Raw genomic sequence first — 20,707 nt, forward strand, 5'->3', positions numbered from 1 at the left:
TCTCATCTCTGTTCTTTGCATTGGTCTACTGCCTGTTCCTGCATTGATTCCATGCCATATTTGATTACTATAGAATTTCTTTTTTTAAATTAATACTCAGTAGACATTTTTTTTCTTTTTTGACAGTATTGGGGTTTGAACTCAGAAATAATGTTTTTCTTAGGCATGTAAAGTTTCAGCTAATAGAAAGCCCTCGGTTTTTGTTACGATGTTGGTAGTTTTACTAGCAGAGTTCGTATTATTCCTCTGTTAATTAAGTTTCACTTAGCTAACTTGTTTATATAACCTGCACTCTCATTTCTTTGTTAAAAGATCATGAGCAGTGCCAAACTCAAAGAGGGAAAACTCGTTAACTATTAGGCTACTCTCTAGGACACATTACTTCTGTTTTCAGAGAGCTGTTTACCAGAGGTCAGTTTTGTTTTACCCAATCTTTTCAATGAAATTTGTATTCACTTTATAATTATTTAAATATTATATACTTTGATTAAATAGAAGTGTAAGTAGAATGAGTTAGCAATAACAATATATTGCTTTAAGAAGTTGCTGTTTGATTAAACGTGGACATGAAAAATGTAAAAGATAAGGGCAGGTTGGCTTAGAGATGCCCCTCTGAAATCCCAGCACTCCAGTGGCCAAGGCAGAAGAATTGTAAGTTTGAGACCATCCTGGGCTAGTAAGGATGATAGTAAGACCCTGTCAATAAAAAAAAAAAAAGATTCAGGGGAGTAACAATCTCCATTCAGAAGTGCTTTATAAATTATATTTCAGTTTTCATTCTACTTTTAAAAAAGCAAACTGGAATTTATAAACTATCAGTAATGGATTCGGTTGTATAAGACTCTTGAGGACTAGCAGAGTGCCTGCCTAGCAAGTGTGAGGCCAAGAGCTCTAACCCCAGTACCACCCAAAATAAAATGCTCAAAATTCTTGACCACATTTGAAATATCAACAAATGATGTGTCTTTATTAAAATGACTTTAGATTATAAAAAAGGATTTTTTATTCCATTTAGTTAATCATTTGTCTGATATATTTGTCAGCTACTATTACTTCAGTTTTCTGATCTATAAAGTGAGTGGATTTGTGGAGAAATATACTCGATCTTTTAAATTTTTTTTACGATCTAAAAATGTTATTACTCCAATTTTCAGCAATCTAATATCAGTTACAATGACAAACTTTATTATAAATCAAGTCTATGTTCTAAAATCTAAAATGACATGCCTGACTAACTCTTTTCCATCATTAGTATAGGCTTAACTCTGGTGCCTTTCCAGCTGGGTTTTTCCTTCTCATCCACGACACCTTTTCTCTTTTTAATTTTTCTAGAGGAAAAGGTATTCTTTTCCAAGGAATGTCTGAACATACTTAATTGGGCATATCCTGAGACAAAACAGAAGTGTGCACAGTAATACTGTTGCTATATTATTGTGTAATTACTAAGCATTATGACTTTCTTATCTTACTGTAGTTAAAAAATATATAACAAGGCCAAGCCTGGTGGCTCAGGGCTGTAATCTCAGCTATATGGGAGGTGGAGATCAGGAGGATTGGGGTTCATGGCCAACCTGGACAAAAAGCTAGTGAGACCCCCATCTCAGCCAATAAGAGTGAAGTGATGTATGTGTGTGGTCCCAGCTATGTGGGAAGCTTTAGGTAGGAGGATCATTTCCCAGGCCAGCCAGGGCAAAAATGTGAGATCCTACCTGAAAATTACTAAAGCAAAAAGAGCTAGCTAGAGGTGGGGCTCAATTGGCAGAGTGCTTTCCTAGCAAATACTGGACCCAGAGTTCAAACTCAGCAAGGTGGGGGAAGGGAGGAAGTAAAGGAAAGGGGAAGGGAAGGAAAAGGGAAACGACAAGGGAAGGGAAGGAAAGGAAAGAAGGAAAGAAATTGACCATTTCAAAACTGTTCTATTAAATAACTATGCATTTTTCCTTCTTCCTGAATTCTTTCTTTCAGATCATTCTTTGCTAAGGCTGAATAATCTCTCTCCTCTCCTTCTCCCCTCTCCAGGTTGTTGTTGTCCTCCTCCTCCTCCCTCCCTCCCTGTTTCACAGCTTGCTCTATCATTAAGCTATACCCTAAGCCCTAAATAATATTTTGTTATATGTATCTATGAAATTTCACTTTATCCATTTGGCATTTGGATTGTTTCTACCTTTAGGTACTGTGAATAATGCTGCTATGAACATTGTTACTCAAACCTGAGTCCCTGCTCCGCCTTTTGGGGTCTATACCTGGAAGTGGATTGCTAGACCATGTGGTAATAATTCTATGTTCAACTTTTTGAGAAACCGCCAAGTTGTTTTCCACAGCAGTTGCACCATTTTACACAAGTTTCCACTATCCACACCTCACCAACACTTGTTAATTATAACAATTCTAATTGGCATGAGGTGGCATCTAATTGTGACTTTCATTTGCATCATTTACTTTTGGAGAGTGGAGCTGCTGGAGATCAAACCTAGGGCAAGTGCTCTCCCACTGAGCTACACCCCCAAACCCTGCATGGTTTACTTTTAACTGAGTTTCAGAAATGCATAAGGGCAAATTTCTGTTTCCTCAATTAAAAATCTTTGGTGGCCTGGGCATAGTGAGTCACATCTGTAATCCCAGCCACTTTGGAAGTAGAGATAAGAGGATCATGGTTTGAATTCAGTCCAGGCAAAAGGTTAGCTAGATCCTAGCTCAAAAAATAAGCCAGGTATTGTGTGATATGCCTATAATCCCAGCTATTCGAAAGTGGAGCTAGGAGGATCACCACCTAAGGCAGGTCTGTGCAAGAATGCAAGATCCTATTTGAAAGTAAAAGAGCTAGGGCCCTTTAGACCTTTGGTAACTTTGTTACAACATATTAAACATCTGAATTGATTGGTGTCCCTTTTTTTTTTTTTTTAAAGTACAGAATGCTTCACAAATTTGCATGTCATCCCTACCTTGCACAGGGGCCATACTGAACTCCCCTGTATTGTTCCAATTTTAGTATATGTGCCACTGAAGCAAGCACTAATTAGACAGTTTTAAAACTTCTGTAGTTCATGAGCTTTTTGTTTTTTAAATAGTAGATTTTTCAGAACTCAGGGCCTTGTGCTTACCTGGCACATGCTGTACCACTTGAGCCACCCCCCTGTTCTTCTGTATAAAGTTTTAATTGTTTTTTTAACCTGTTTCTGATAGCTTCGAAATTTAAGACATTTCCCTTCAGCAATTATTTGTTAGCTAAACTCACAAGAAGTCTGCTTAACAACAAACATTCTGCCTACAGGTAACTATAAATTATATCCAATTATGATATATTTGATATATTGTAGGGACTTTTGTGGATGCTACCTCCACCCAGCACAATAAAAAAATTAATAAAGGTAAATAAGTTATATCCATTGATGCCTGTAGGTTTTATTGTAGTCATTATCCAGCAATACTTGAGTAAATTGATCTTATTTTTCAATTTTATTAAATTAAGAGGTTGGGGTTTGGGGGAGGGGTTGTTTTTGTTTTTTGTTGGAACTGGAGTTTGAACTCAGGGCTTCACACTTCCAAAGCAGGCACTCTACCGCTTGAGCCCTGCCCCCAGTCCATTTTGCTCTGGTATTTTGGAGATGGAATCTCAAGAACTATTTGCTAGGACAGGCCTCAAACCATGATCCTCCCAATCTCAGCCTCCCAAGTAGCTAGGATTACAGGCGTGAGCCACTGGCACACAGCTACATTAAGAAGTTTTTGAATAGTATCACTTGGGAAATGGTTCTTAAGTATAGTACCTTTTAGACTGGAGGTGTGTCTCAGGCAGTAGAGTGCCTGTTTTGAAAGCACAAAGGCCTGAGTTCAAACCCCAGTACCACTAACAAACATAGTAATACCTTTTAAGGCTTACAATTGTGTGAATTTCTCAGAAAGACCTAAAAGAAATGGCTGTTTCTGAACTGGGAGGACAAAAGCCCAAGAAGGACTCATACAAGTTTAGCTTGATGAGTAAAATGAGTTTTAATGGGGTTACTTACAGAGCAGTAGATGTCTGTGTAGGACTGCATTCACATGAAGTGGTTAACACCTTCCCCACCAACACCCCACCCTACCCCTTGCCTACCAAGCTTTATTTTATAAAGCTGAAGCAGGGTTGATGCAGACCTTGGCTTGGAATGCAGCAGAGGGGTGAGTACAGGTTCAGGTAGCTTAAGGCACAGACAAAACCAGACTGAAGGAAAGCTCTGAGTTTGTGTATATTCTGTGCTTGCTCTTGTCAGGGATTCTGCTGATTTCAGCAAACCCTGTCCAGTGTTGGGAAGGATGGTTTTGTTTTACTGCATTCTGGAATGTAGAATAGCTAAATGGTGACTTGTTGCAAGATGGAGTTACTCTGACTAGGATTTGGAAAACTAGTCTCATTACACTTCCTAATCACTCAATAATTAACCTGCCAGGATCAAGTACACTCAACTTTGCCTCAGGATGCTTAACTCTCAAATAAGGTCAATTATCTCATGATAATGACTGCTTCATCGAGAGTTGCCACTTAATTCTGCAGTGAAGCAGCCCATCACCCATACAGTGTACTTCAAAATAGTTTAATACAATACAATTTTAAAGTGGATAGAATTACTTCATATGCATTAAGAATGATACATTTTAGATAAAACTTGCCATCATAAACCTAGTCTTTTGAATATCACAGATACTTTCAGTTTATGAAGATTAACCATTGCTCTGCTTCATCAATCTTTTTGCTCCCAATATTCCTACATTACATATTTCCCATTGTGTAATGACCCATTGACCTCACACAGTATTGAGTATATTAAAAACTCTAGTCTAGACTAAAATAATTGAAAATATTTTCTTTCCTACGTGATCATTTAACTTTTTAGAAACTATACCTGGCTTATCAATAAGCGAATTACAAAACAATGAATAAAATTCTGCAGTTATTGTGGTGTTGCTGTTGTTGTGATGAGGCTGAAATGGCCTAATAGAGGAATGCTACTTGACACAAAGGACATCTTGAAAGAAATGTGAAATTGATTTAAGGTATTTGATTCCATGTCTTCTAATCCTGAATGATAACTGTATCTCTTCATAAGTAAACTTTAATCATCTTTTTATATATTCTGCTAGAATGGGAGTGGAAGAGGCTTTACTGATACTTTTTGTTTAGTCTTTTTAATAACCATTGTTTTGAAAGGACAGCTCAAAAATTAACAATTTGAAAAAGCAGTTGTTCCTTAAATTATAAGTAAACTTGATACATTTATCTTAAGTAATTTTTCAGTTTCTATTCTCTGTAAAATAGAAGCCATTTGTTATTTCAGTGTAAAAATCCACATAAACCTATAAATTACATAATTATATGTACCAAATATAAGTGCTGCATGCATCTTCATTCAGGTATTCTCTCATTCTCTCTTTGGTTAGGAGACTCTATGGTTTTTTTAAAGGTTTTATTTTTTAATTTTTGCAAACTTGTGCTGCCAAGCATATGCACATTTTATCTTAAGATTCTTTTCTCTTTTTCTTTTGACAGTACTAGGATTTGAACTCAGGACTTTGCACTTGTGAGTTAGGCACTCTACTACTTGAGCCATGCCTCTAGCCCTTTCTGCTCTGATTATTTTGGAGATGGAGGCTCACTTTTTACCTAGCTGGTCTGGCTCATGATCCTCCTGTTTTTTACTCCCCACCATCTTTGGGATGACAGGTATGAAGCACCATGCTCAGCTTTTTTTCCATTGAGATGGGGTCTCACAAACTTTTCCCTCTCCCTCTCCGTTTCCCTTAGCCAACCTGCAATCACGATCCTCCCAAATTCAGCTTCCCAATTAGTTATAAATACATGAGCCACTAGTACCCAGCTGATTCCTGCTTATTTTTATATCTTTTTAACAAGTTCAGTTCTTTAAGGTGTATGATTTCTAACCATTTATAGGGCTTGGAACTGTTAGGTAGTTCCACATTCTGAGAGTAGAAGTGACGGTCTTCCCTTTCCTCATATCATGGTATTCCCAATACAAATATATCTAACAAGAGATAGAAGTTTCCTCTAAGACTGTTTGTGATCATCTCTCCATTCCTTTTCTTGTTTTTGTTTTTGCTGTAAGCAGTGAAAGCCTATGCTTGCTAGGCAGGCACTCTACTACTTGAGCCATACCCAGCCTTTTTGAAAGGAACATATGATGTAGACAAAAATCTAAAGTTCTTAAAAAGATCAGTCAAGGAAAGTGAGGAGAAGGGTTTTCAGAAATTATGAAAATGAAAATTATAGTGATTTTATCCAACTTTAATTTATTTGTCTTGTAAGGATAATGAAATTTCAATTAACACAATGCTGTGGCATCTTAAGGCTGCTGCTTAGATCCTGGATTTAACTTTTTCTGAGGGTCTTTCTGATATTTCACTTAACTAAAGGAAATGAGGTTCACTATAACACAAGGAAGGCCTCTACCATTGTGGTGTGTTTTAAAGATGTACTATGGGAAGAAGTCAGAAAAAGCAGACTGTTAACTCTACGCTCTCATCTCTCTTCCTGAATTATTCTCTCTCTCCTCTTTCTCCTCTTCCCACCCTAGCCAACATATCCTTCCTCTTTTTCACTCCTTTTGTTTCTTTCTTCCCACCAGCTGCATTGCCTCTCTGAAAATAAATTGCCTTTAAATCATCCCCAACCTGTCTGTCTTTGGTAAAATACCATAGAATTTGAAATGGTTTAAGACACCATGGAAGCAATCACATTTTATGCAGTAATGCCTTTTTCTGATATTCGATATTTCAGTTAATCTTCTCTATTTATATGATTCTTTCAATTACTATAAATTTGTAAGTGTTCATTTGTTATTATTTGTATAGTATGACATACTGTAAAATGAGTTAATATTTAAACTTTTTATTAATACATTTAAATCTTTACTTATGCTATTTTAAATTCTTTAATAAGATTGACTGCCCTTATAAACAAAACTGTGACTTTATATCACAGTAGGAAGAATACTAGACCTCAATTTAGAAAACCTGATTTTTGACTCAGCGCTTAAGTTTTTTTGTATCCTTCAAAGTACAAAAAATGAGAGCCAAGAAGCTGAATTCCTGGACATTAGGAAGGTAGTTGGAAATATTTTAAGCATATAGCATATAGATTAGTAATGTTTTATGAACTTCAAATTCTTAGTTTTGGTGATTTTACTATGATTATGTATACTATTCACATTTGGAAAAATCCCATTGTCCTTTTTCTGATCCAAATCCAATCCACAATCCCACAGTGCATGTGTTTGCTTAGTCCCTTTAATCTGGAACAGTTCCTCAGTCTCTTTTTCTTTATGGCCCATAACAATTTTGAAGAGTAGTAGTTTATATTTTGTAGGCTACCCTTCCAGGTAGGGATAGCTGATGTTTCCTCATGTTTAATGCATTTTTATAGTAATAGCAAAAATCCTGTTGTATCTTTTGTGCATGTTCTGTCAAGATTTCAATATATCTTGTTAATAGTGATATTAACTTGGATCACCTGATAAGGAGATGTTGGCCCAGTTTATCAGCTTTAAAGTTATTCTTTCTGGCTGGACCCAGTGACACTGCCTGTATCTCAGCCACTCAAGAAAGCTGAGGCAGGAGGATCTCTTGGGCACAGAAATTCAAGGCTAGCCTGGGCAACACAGCAAGACCTGTTGGAAGGAAGAAAGGAGGAAGGAGATGTATATGTACACATACACATCTACATCCTTTTCTCCCTTTATCTGTTTATATCAAAACCTATGAGGCTTTTAATGTAGACAGATATTTGCTCAAACATAAAATGTACATAAATAGTTTCAGAATTGAAAATAGCCATGGGAAAGGGTGAAGATGTTTTGCATGTGGGAAGAACATGAATTATTCAGGACCAGAGGATAGATTGTGGTACAAGTCTGTACACTGGCCTCCGAGAATTCTTGCCTCCTGGTATTCATGCTGTTTTATAGTACCCTTCCTTGAGTTACTAGTTGCATCTAGTCTTTCTTGTAGCATGAGATATGACAAAAGTGATGATACATCATTTCCAAAATTATATTTAAAAACTAACATGACTTCTATCTCATTTACCCTTTCTTGCTTTCTCTTGGAGCCCTTGCTCTGAAGGAAGCACTTTTCTTGTTTTAGCAGCCCCACATTCCTAGCAAAGGAACTGATACCCCTGGTCAATATCCATGAACTTGAGGGCTGCCAACAGCCAAATGATGTTCCTCTCATACATGAGAGGAACAGCTTTGTGAAAGACCATGAGTCACAGGCACCTCCTAAGCTATGCTTCGATTCCTAGCCACAGAAACTAGAAGATGATAAATCTGTGTGTGGTTTAAGTCACTGACTTTTAAAATACTTTGCCAGGCAATAATGTAAAACCACTACACACTATGGAAAGCAAGTTTACCGAGTTCAGTATTTCTATTACAGCTCTTTTTGTCTTTAACCTTGGAGTACATTGTCAAAATAATGGTTTTGTTAGTTAAGTTAATTTTTCACCTCAACTACTTTTTTTTTAGTATGTGAAACCTTTCTATGGTTCCAAACATGGTTCACACCCATGCAGAAAGGCTTACTCAAGTACCACACACCACCCCACCTCTCTTCTACCCTTCTCCCCATTCTCTCATTCTTCCAGCCCAGTTTCTTAATCTCATTAGTTTCTAAGTCACAATTGGGTATTTCTTACGTCTTGTTTTATGAAAGGCAGCATACCGTAAGCCTTCTTTGCTCTTAACTTTTTTTTCTTTTTGTAGTACTGTGATTTAAACTCAGAGCCTTGCATTTGCTAGGCATGAACTCTATTTTAGCCTGGTGCCAGCCTCTTAGTGCAATCCTCCTACCTTTACCTCTCACATAAATGGGATCAAAGGCTTGTGCCATGATGCCCAGCTTGTTTCTTGAGATGGAGTCTCGTTAATTTTTTGCCTGGTCTGGCCACAAACAACAATCCTCCCATTCTTCCCCTCTGTGGAAGCTGGGATTATAGAAGTGTACCACCACACCCAGTTCTTTAGCTTTTTTTCCAATTCAATATATCTTGGAAATCATTCTGTAACATCCCATAGAGTTCTTCCTCATTTTTTAAAGCTGGTTGGTTCCCCATTGTGTGGAATTCCTGTAGTTTACCCAGCCATTCTCTGTGTAGGCATTTAGGTTCCTGGAATTTTAGAGTTAAAAACAACCCTAAGCATGTCTAAGTAAATTCTTAGACATGGGAATGTTGAGTCAAAGGAAAATCACATACATAGTTTTGTTAGATACTGCCAACTTCCTCTCCAAAGAGATATCTTTTTTATTCCCAGCAGCAATGTTTTTTAAATGCCTGATTCTTTTTTTTTTTTCAGTGCTGAAGATAGAACCCAGGGTCTTGCACTTGCAAGCAGGCACTCCACCACTGAGCTATACCTCTAGCTCCTCTAATGAACTTTTTTTGCATTGCCATCAAATAGAATTCATTGGAATGTTCAAATGTCAGCTTTGTTTCAAACTTTAGCTGATGTAAGAATTAAACTGAATTACTATAGTCATACCAACCAAATTATTTTAGCACAGTAAAAATAATCCAAAAAATAAAAGGTTGGTTATTCTTTAAGGTAAAGACTTTAAAGACTCATTCATCTTTTTTTTTTTTTTTTCCTGAATATGAGTGAATTGCCATTATATGCTTTTTGGTTTTATTTTCTGGCCCACATTTTTATTTTTTCTTCTACTTCTCTCCTGGAGTCCACCATGTTCATTTTTGCCTTTTTTGTGTTTTCATATGCCAAACTTTCTATCTCCTCTCCAGTTCTGTCTGGCAGAAAATTCTAGTTATCGTCATGACTCACTTCACATGCCTCACACCGTTTCTCCTCCTTCTCCTGCTTCCTCCATTCTGATTCATTTGATTTTTTTAAATGTCCCATTTTAAATACAATTCTTTGATACATTGTGTGTGATTATAATGCTTATATTGATTTATAGTTACTTGTTTATGTGTTTTTCTATAATCCTTCACAACACTGACTGTATTCTCACTGCCTGACAAATAACATGCATTTATTAAACATTTAAGAAATGAATGAGGCCGATCACAGTACCTCACACCTGTAATCCCAACTACTTGCAAGGTAGATATCAATAAGCCAGGCATGCTGGTACATGCCTGTGATCTCAGCTATGTAGGTAGAAATATCCTAGGCTGCAGTCAAAGACAAAAGATCCTACCTACAAAATAAAGCAAAATGGGGTGGGGGCTGAGATGTGGCTCAAGTGGTAGAGCCCCTGCCTAGCAAGCATGAGGCCCTGATGTCAAACCCCAGTACTACTGCAGGCAGTCAGGAAGGAAGGAAGCCAGGAAATTAATGAGCTTTACCTTAGCTGAGACATTTTGAACTTCGCAAGTTGTAGAAAAAAACTTGGCTTTACAAATGTGATTATCACTTAATCTTTGAAATATTTAAGATCTTCAGATTTAATCTTTAATATGTATCTACCAAACTAAACTTTATAACTACTTTAGACTAATGAAATACTTAAAATATTTAGGTAATAAATACTGATTCATATTTTGACTACTTTATATATTCTACAAGGTAAAATAAAAACTAACTTCTAGCTAAATAAGTGTTCAATGTCCTGTTCACTGCTGATTCATACCTTCCTTTTTTTATAAAATAGAAAGTTGTACATGAGATGGGCTGTTGGATAGATTTTTGAATTTAAATAACAACTCTAAAATGCCTAACCTTTGCAACAGTGATCTTCTGCATGTATAGAGCAAAACTAAAACATACTCAGCCCTGTGATTTTTATGGTTTAAAAAAATTCACACAACACTTTTCCTATCCTCTAGGCTTTAGTATTAGGTAACACAATGAATGTTGTATACTTCGCTTGTTTTTATTGTTATTCCTTCCCTTAGCCTTATTTCTACTCCAATTGGGTGGACCACAGTTGAATCCTGACAATAACTACCTAGAGTTAACATCAGATTTCACAGGTTTAAAGACTTAGTCCTCCATAAGATAGCCCCTACCTAGACCAGCTGAGGCTGGAGGTGTGGCTTAGGTGGCAGAGTGTCTGCCTAGCCATGCACAAAGCCCTAAATTCAAACTCCAGTACCACCACAAAAAAAAAAAAAAAAAAAAAAAAAAAGATTACAGCTAATCTTTGGAGCCCCTAGGCCATCCCTACTTCTTACCAACTTGACTATACATCCCAGTATACTCTTTCTGTCAGTAATTGGTTACAATGTCTCACAGAACTCAAGAAAACCAAACTTACTCTTATAGTTTTATTATGAAGGGCCCAACTCAGGAATAGCTGAATAAAGAGGGACAAAGACAAGGTCTGGGAGAGTCCTGAACATACAGTTCTGTGTCCTCTCCCTAGGGAATCAGGGCACATCACCCTCCCACCAAACCCACCTGTTAACCAGCCAAGAAAATTCTACAAGCCTCAGTGTCCTGAGTTTTTACTGTTAATTTCATAATTACATAGGTATGATTGTAAGCATATAAAACAGTGAAGTAGTCATTTATAAACATTATCATCACAGGATTAACATGTTATACTACAGTGTAGTTATAGTTATGGCTATAATGGAGGAATAGGCAAGAGAATTTTCCAGCTCCATTATAATTTTATAGGACCAGCATTTTAAAAGTAGTCTGTATTCACCAACCTTTCATTGTGAAGCTTGTGATGGCTGTGTATATATAATTCCAGGTTCCAGTCTTATTTTGATGTTTCTTTACTTTATTTAACTTCCTGACGCTTTTTGTACAGTGGTTTCCTCAGGAAAGGCTCATGGGACCAAGTTTGAAACCTTTACACTGGAAAACTCAGGTTTGCTAAATGTAAAGTGCTTGCCTTGTGTTTTCTTTCCTTGGCTAGTTTATCAGTGTTGCTTCATTTTCTTTGCTGTCAAAATCTGATGAAAATCTAATTTTCTTTCCCTCATCAGTTATTTGTCCTTTTTATTTAATGTGCAAAGACCTTTTTCCTTTAAAGTTACATTAGTAGATCATTTTTGTCATTCTGGATCAGTATTCCCAGTAACATCGTATATATGCTTTTTAAATCTTCTTGTTCTCCATGAGTTTTATTAAAATATTTTTTTGTGTGTTTGTTCTATTATCTTTCTTTGATTTTCTTATTTCAGGGACTGTTTATATCCATAGGCTGGATTTTCTTTGCCTGGATTCAGTATCTGTTTCCTTTTCTCACAAAAATTTTTAGTCAGGCATGATGGCTGATGCTTGTAATCCCAGCTACTTGGGAGGTAGAAATTAGTAGGATTGCAGTTCAAGGCCAACTGGGGCAAAAAGTTAGTGAGACCCCCCCCCCAAATCTCAACAAACAAGCCAAACATGGCAGTCACATCTGTAATCTCAGTTATGCAGGAGATGTAAATAGCAGGATCATGGTAAGGCTAGGCCAGTCAAAAATTCCAAGACCCTTTCTGAGAAATAGCTAAAATTAAAAGGAATATGGATATGACTCAATGGTAGAGAGCCTTCCTACCAAGTGTGAGGCTCTGAGTTCAAACCCTAATACCACCCAAAAAAAAAAAATGTTTGTGTGTAGACTGTTGAGATGAGGTTTCAAGATGTAGCTCAGGCTGGCCTTGAATATTTGTGATCCTTCTGCCTCTGTCTTCCGGGGGCTGGGCTTACAGGTGTATGCCGTCCACCCACCTTCTTTCTCAAAAAATTTTATGTCTTTCATATCTTTCTTCAATTTTCCTATGTGTTTCTCTTAAGATACTGTTTCTCAAGTTCATTTAAGCTTGGTTTTTTTCCTAGTTTAGTCTTCATTTTATAAAAACTTTTAAAAATTCTTATCTGATGTCCTGTTACTTCTGATTTTTCTAATTCTAACATTTTTCTTTCCTGTTTTACATAATTTTATTAATCCCTTAGGTTCTTTTGAAGTCATAGGTTATAATTGTAGTCTCTTTCATGAAGAGTCTCTCTGGCATGCTTTCATTGTATGTAGAGTTGTTTTTGTTTGGGGATTTTTTCTTGTTTTTTGTTGTTTTTGTTATTTTTGTGTGTTTGTGGTCTTGGAGGTTGAACTCAGGGGCTTGCATTTGCTAGGCAGGTGCTCTACTCCTCGCACCACTATGCCAGTCCTGTATGTAGAATTTTTAATTGTTATTGTCAGTCATGCTGTACCTTCTGGGACATTATACAATACCACCTGTGTAAAGTAGTCTTGGGGGAGAAAAAGTTTGAACCTCAATCTATAGGTCTAAATTCATTCTATAGGACAAATGACTCCATTTTTTAAACCAAAATTTTAAAACTGAGAGACAATCTATAGATTTAAATGTATTTAAGTATATGTCAGCCAGTGACAAAGGATAGACTTTATTTGGGTCCCAATGCCAGCCAAAACACTTTGAAGAAACAAACTTGTAGAAAAATGGATGGAACTGGAGATCATCATGTTGAGTGAGATCAGCCAGGCTCAGAAAGCCAGATTGCGCATGGTTTTTGCTCATATGTTGGATCTTGACCTAAAGTGGTGATGATGATGGTGATAATAATAATAATGGGACTGACTAGATAGATAGATAGATAGATAGATAAATAGATAGATAGAGTAATGAAACCCACCAAATACTGTTTGAAAATGGGAGAGAGTTAAGGGAATAGAATAGAGGGGTTGAACCTGTTCAAAGTACACTATATGCACGCAGGAAATTTTCACAACGAAACCCTCTTGTACTTACAGTAATCTTTAAAAAGTACAGAACAAAAGGCAGTGGGAGAAGTCTGACCGATAGTTGGATTATTTGTTGCTATTTAGGCATAAAGGGAATGTTAGATGGATAGTGGCATTGTTTATAAAAAAAAAAACAATTCTATCTTTTAGATACTGAAAATGCATAACTGGTCATGTTTACACATGTCTGTAATTCCAACATGTGAGAGGCTGAGGCAGGAGTTCAGGGTCAGCCTAGGCTACATATGTAGACTGTCTCTTTTAAAAGAAATGCATAAAAAGAAATGTCTGGCAGTCTACTTTATGCAACTGACTAGGGGAAAAGAAAACTTTTAGATGAATGCCCTAAATATCAGACTCATATATTTTTCTGTTCAATAAGTGCATGTGTTTCTACCACTTGCCAGAATCTGTTTTATGCATTTGGTGAAGAAGTAGTCAAAGTATCTGCCCTGTATAACACAGGCAATCATGAGAGAAAGAAGATAATAAGACAAGAAGTATGAATTAAACAGAATAAAGAATCAGGAAGTAATGGGCATCACAGAGTTATTTCATACCAAATGAAAAAACCATCTCACTGATAAAATGGTATTTAAGTAGCAACACGAAAGATAGGAAGTCAATTCAGGGGGACACCAATTGATCAGCAGTGACACTAGTGTATCTAGGAAAGGAGAATATTAGGAAGTAGTGTCAGTGCTCTATGGAGGGGTCTTGGAAGCACTTTAATGAGCTTGGCTTTGACTTTTAGTTAGATGGGAGGGAATTGGATGGGTGTGGTTTTAACCAAGGTAGTGAAATGATCTGATTTGCCTTTTAAAAGGATTACTCTGGCTTCTGTGTTTACTCAGTAAACATACTTTTTTAGTGATTATTAGCAACTAGTTACTTTAGTCAGTTCTGGAAATGCAAAACACAAAAATACCTGCCTTCATGAAACTGATGTTTTATAGGAAGGAATGTACTATAAGACAAAGGTAAAAGCCAATGACACTAATATGAGATATAGCAATAGTTGATGAAGTTCAAGCAGTAGAGTATCTGCTTTGAAAGTGCAAAGCCTGAGTCCAAACCCCAGAACCACCACCAGAAAAAATCAATAGCAATAGTTGAAACAAAAGATCATAGTAACTTGGCCCAAGACAGTAGAAGCAGAAGTAGAAGTGTTTTCTTTTAATTCTGAACAAATTTTGAAGATGGAGCCAAGAGGATTTGCTAATAGGTTGCAAGAAAGATTGAAAGAGAGGAGTCAAGGATGACTCTATTTTCTTGTTAAAGAGTAGAGACAAATCAAAACTACATGAGATTTCATCTTACCCTGGTCAGAACGGCAGTCGTCAAGAAAACAACTGCTGGCAAGGATTCAGGGAGAAAGGAACCCTTACTACTGTTGGTGGGATTGTAAATTAGTGTCCATACTGGAAATCAGTATGGAGTCTCCTCAAAAAACTGAAAGTAGACCTACGTTACAATCCTTCTATATCACTCTGGGCATATATCTGAAGGAATGTAAGTCTGCAGTCAATACAGATACCTGCACACCCATGAAGAATAATGAATTTACGTTGTTTGCAGGAAAATGGACAGGACTGGAAATCATTGTGTTAAGTGAAATGGGCCAGACTGGGAAAGACAGATATTATATGTTCTCTGTCATATGTGGAATCTAAAGTAAACCTAAAAAATAAAGAACACCACCAGTGCAAAATGGGAGAACTGTTTGGGTGTGGACCAGCAGGAGGGTGGGCAAAAGAAGAAGGCAAAGGGGGACCAAATATGATCAAAGTACTTCATATGCATGTATGAAATAGAATAATGAAACCCACGAAAAATTGTTTTAAAGGGGGGAGGGGATAATAATAGAAATGGTGAATTTTGGTCAAAATATATTATGTGCATATATAGAAATACCACAATGAAACCTCCTTGTACAGTTAATCTATAACACAAAAGAAAAAAATACAATAGTATATAATATACTATTTGTAGCTGGAAGTTTTACAATGCTTTCAATTGTTTCCTTTTCAAAATTAGTATATTGTGATGTAGTACATCTGGGCTGAAACCAGAGTTTTGGACCCAAAGCCCAAATTCTTGAGATTCCATATGCCAGGTCCAACCACCTGCCCCAAATAAAGCAGCATGGTGAAGGCAGAGGAAGCATTCAGCCCATCTTTAGCCATCTTCAGGGTAGTACAGTCATGAGCTATAGGTTTCAGTAGACAAAAGAACTGGGGGCAGGGGACAAAGGTATGCATAGTTAAATAGTCTCAGTCACAGGTGTGTTCTGATTAACCATTACTCAGTCTAAGGGTCCCGAGGGATTTCGGAGAAGATGCTATCACTGTCATCACTTGCAGGGAGCAATCTGGTTCCCATGAGATGATTACTCCTGCTCCAGTGTGCAACCTCACTGTTAATTGTCCTCCCTTGGAAGGGTGGTCTGGGCTGCAAGTCTCTGCTGTTCCTTACCAGAGGTTTCAGTCCCTTGTCATAAAGATGTTATCAGTTATGTCCTTTCTGGAATCCAAGGTGATTGCAAAGTGACTGCAAAGAAAATGGCTCAGAGCAAAGAAAGATACAAAATGGAGGCAGGGATGCCAGGCTTCTCCTATTTTTAGTTAATTCATGGGCCCAAGAATGAGTCAGTGCTTTTCAGCAAAAGCAGTTTAAGTACCTCTCACAGGGCTTGCACAGGCTTGCTACACCAAGCCTGATTTCAACCATGAACAATATCCTTTCCATTCTGCCTCTTCCTCAAGACTGAGTGGTGTCAGCTGCACATACTAATCCTACCTCTGTGCCAGATGGACTCTCCAATATGATATAGTTGTTCATTGTGCTAGCCTTGGGTCTGTTAGCAAATTTAGCTGCATGGAGATAAGTCCACTTAACTCCTCTAGTCCTTAGTTTTCCCATCTGAGAAATGATAATAGATGTAACCTATTACATAAAATATGAGGTTATGATTTTTCAGAAGTATAAAGCTATGTAAAAACAAGACAGTATATGATTACAATTCCTATTTTACTTGTGTCTGCCATTGCATAATACTAAGCAGGTAAAGTAGAATCCATATGATAACAAACATAGAGGTAAGAATAAATATCTATCAACAGTTTTGATAGTACCCAAATTGTATGCTTTGGTAAAGTGACCAGTGTATAAAAACAGAAACATCAGGAGACAGAATTTCAAAAGAATAGAATTGAAAGTTTATTTTAGCTTCTTCCTTTTAGTCTCAGGCGTTTTTATGAAGATATAATGTACTAAAATTTGACCATAATTTATTGAGAGCATATTTTGTACCAGACATTTTACTCTGCACTAGGCATTCAGCTTCCTAAAAATGTTAACAGTTCTTTTAGACAATCAGTTACATTCTCTTTCACCTTTTTTTCAAAATAGTAGTCTGCAAGTGTTTTCACATGTGGAGTTCAAGTCAGGCTTAGGAGACCCAGAGAACAAAAATAGTTTTAAAGACCTCAATTTGTGGTATCCTTGTACTAATTTAACAAACCTAGGAACTCTTTTCTACCAAAATCTCAGGACTCCTGGTTTTAATGCACAGCATAGAGAAAGAAAAGCAGGGAACTTGAGTTCTATATTATAAAATTTTGCTACCTACGAAACTGAAGGTGTAAATCTACCAGCTTTTCCAATATTAAGTGGCTGATTGGCTCTTCCTTTCTTTATTTTTATTTGTTTTGCAATGCTAGGGTTGAACCCAGGGCCTTTCATATACTCAGCTCCCCTCCTGTTTTTAATTCCTTTTCCTTGGAAAGGAGTTTAAATTTTCTGTCAGAAATACAACTTCTTATAGGATTTCTGTTAGATATTTTCAGTCAAGTGGATATGGTATTCCCATTGTTATCACTGTTTTTGAGACAGGCTGCTCTCAAACCCAAGATCCTACTGCCCCAGCTTTTCTCCAGTGCCAGGTTTATAGGTGTATACCACCACACTCAGTTCTACTACTTTTCCTTCTGAGCTGTAATGAATAACTCATTTTGAGAAGCAATGTATGTTTTCAGTCATTGACTTAGAAAGTTTAGAGTTGTTTGTTAATAGTGAGTATTAGTATTAATTTGAAAATAAAATAGAATTCTTAATTTGATAAATAAGTCCAACTTGGGTTCATAGCTTGTAGAAAGATAATTCCCTACATGAGGAAGGACAGGTTTTCTTTCTCTTAGTATGGTATTATGTGAAACCTAGAAATGCACCACAAGGAATAGTGTAAAATAAATTAGTGGAAATTTTGCTTGTGGCTAAGGACATTGATAGGGCTACAAAATGGGTGGAAAAAAAAAGATATAAACTTACCAAAGAGTGCTGTTGCAACTGAATGGTACTTAGTAGTATTTTTCAAATAGCAAATGGAAAAAGTGAAAGAGTTAAAAGACTGAACTGACTTTTAAAATGTGATTTCAATGGATTCATTACTATGTTCAAGGTCAGAGTCAGAGACAGGCCTTTTCTACAAATATTGTCAATATCTATTTCCGTGGATGCTCTCAGATTTACATGACCTCAGCTCTGGGTTTCATTTTTTTTTTCTTTTATTCTAAACAATGAGATCCAAGTACTAGTGGCTCACACCTATAATCCTAGCTACTTGGGAGTCTGAAATTGGGAGGCCAGTCCAGGCAAATAGTTCGTGAGACTCCCATCTCCAAACTAACCAGAGAAAAATGGACTGGAGCTGTGGCTCAAGCACCTGCTTTGTGAGCACAAAGGCCTGAGTTCAAACACAAGTTTCACCAAAAACAAATTTTTTAATAAACAATGGGAAAATACTCCAAGATGACTCTGATTTGGTGGTCAGATTCTTACTTTGTCTTTGTGTATAATAAGTAATATGAGCATGTGTTTCTAGAAAGTTTGTTTATACCTAGTTAAATTTATTTCAAGTTAGACCATTTAAAATTTGCTTGTAATGTAAGTCTATTGAATATCCGGTATCCTAGAATAGATGGACAAACTGATTTGATACTCTCTATAGAAAGAGAGAGAGGTTAAGTAGAAATATGATAACCATAGTATATATTCAAGTTTTTCTATTTCTTCCTATATTGTCCTTTCTAGCAATTTTGTCTTCTAAACTCACAGTGCCCTTATTTGTCATGTTTCTGTGGTTTCTATGATTTCTTTTCATCTGAAACAGTTCCCTGGTCCTTTTCTTCCATAACATTGGCATTTTTTAAAAGTATGGCCAACTGTTCTGTACATGCAACTATTTTACAATTTGAAATTATTTGGTTTCTTTTTGAGATAGGGTCTCACTGTGTTTCTCAGGTTGCCTTCATACTTCTGGGATCAAGTGATCCTCCTTCCTTAACCTCCTGAGTAGCTAGGCGGAATACAGGTGCACGCCACTGTGCCCATGAAATTTTTGGGTTTTGGGGGGGGTTTTTTTTTTGGTGTTATTGGGACTTGAACTATACCTTGAGCTGCTCCACCAGCCCTTTTTCATGAAGGGTTTTTTTGAGATAAGGTCTTGCGAAACTATTTGTCCAGGATGGCTTCAAACCGTGATTCTCCTGGTCTCTGTCTCCTAAGTAGCTAGGATTACAGGCATGAGCCACCACCTCCCAGCAAAAATTATTTTTATATTATAGTTTTACATCATTTTTCCCACTTAATGCTATATTTTCAGCATTTCCAGTGTCTTTAATTGTCCTTTCAGTTATCATTTTGGATGAGTGTACAACGTCATCTATTTTCATTAGTCTTCTGTTGTTGAACATTTTTACTGTTTCCATTTTTTCAGTATTACAAATAATTGAGTAGAACATCTTTGTAAATAAATCTTCATTATAATTTTAATTTCTGAATCCATCTATCAAGTATTTGTTAAGTGCTTAAAACATGGAGCAACAAAGCAAAAATCCAACAGAAGAGGATAATTAAATGTTAATCTCTATGATTCTGAATATAATTAGAATGGAAATTTGGAAAGGGAAGAATTGCTGGATAATTAGGTTGACAAATTTAGCAAATAAAATGCAGGATGTCCATTTAAATTTGAATTTCAGATGGAACACGATATTTGGGACATACTTACACTAAAAAATTATTCGTTACATATCTGAAATTCAGATTTAACTGGTCAACCAGTATTTTATCTGACAACCCTACCAAAGGTTTGAGTATTCAGAAAATCTTCATGATACAGGTGATGGACGGGGGGAGCAAAGAAGGTACTATACACAGAAAGTATGGCTTGAAATTGCCACTAAAGGAAGAATGAGCCAGTTTGTGTGAAGTGCTCTCCATAAAGATAAAGACTGTGTCTCATTTGTTGGTTTATCTCCAGTCCTTTGAGCAATGTGTGTGTATGGTAAATAAATATTTGTTTACCATACACTATAAATAAAACTAGACCTTTTGGAACAAAGATTACCTATTGTAAAAGGTAGATAAGGATCAGATTTCCACGAGGCTAGAAAAACTGGCAGAAGAATTTCCATAATGATTTATTTAGTAACTATTAAGTATCAGGTGCTAGAAATACTGTGGTGTACAGGAATGGGCAGAGTGCCTCCCTTCATGGGATTTACCTTCTGTGAGAGAAGCAGACATTATTCAACTAAGACATTCAATGTATAATTGCAAATAGATGAATGTTATAAGGGAAAACTACTTTCTTCTGAAATCATGGAGTATTCTTAAAACAGCCTAACCAAGTAAAGGAATATGGTTTTGTGTCTTATGAGACAGATCCAGTTTCATCTATAAAATCCTCGTTCCTCCACTAATTTTCCCCCTGAATTTATAGTACATTCTTTGGACTACTTGGTTCTACATTTTTTAAAATCTTTTTATATAGACAATTTCGTTTACTTACTAGATTATAAATTCTTTGAGAAATGAGGGGGGGTAGATTTACTTTCATTCCCCATAGTTTCATGTATCTAACAGTTTGTTGCTTACATATTGACTCACTGAAATTATAATGGAGCTTTTAGTAGCTTTAGATATGCCATGT

General features: G+C 36.5%; 1 protein-coding gene and 1 non-coding gene across 4 annotated transcripts in view; one reads left to right on the forward strand and one right to left on the reverse strand.

Annotated features, from left to right (window-relative positions):
* Adk (adenosine kinase) overlaps nucleotides 1–20,707 on the forward strand; it is a 502,187-nt gene that overhangs the window by 338,186 nt on the left and 143,294 nt on the right. The gene's annotated exons all lie outside the window — the stretch shown is intronic.
* Nucleotides 2,902–3,013, reverse strand: LOC141425230 (U6 spliceosomal RNA). The gene has a single exon (XR_012450318.1). It is a non-coding gene; the product is annotated as a U6 spliceosomal RNA (small nuclear RNA).

Source organism: Castor canadensis, chromosome 7, assembly GCF_047511655.1.
Source record: "Castor canadensis chromosome 7, mCasCan1.hap1v2, whole genome shotgun sequence".
Lineage (NCBI taxonomy): Eukaryota > Metazoa > Chordata > Mammalia > Rodentia > Castoridae > Castor > Castor canadensis.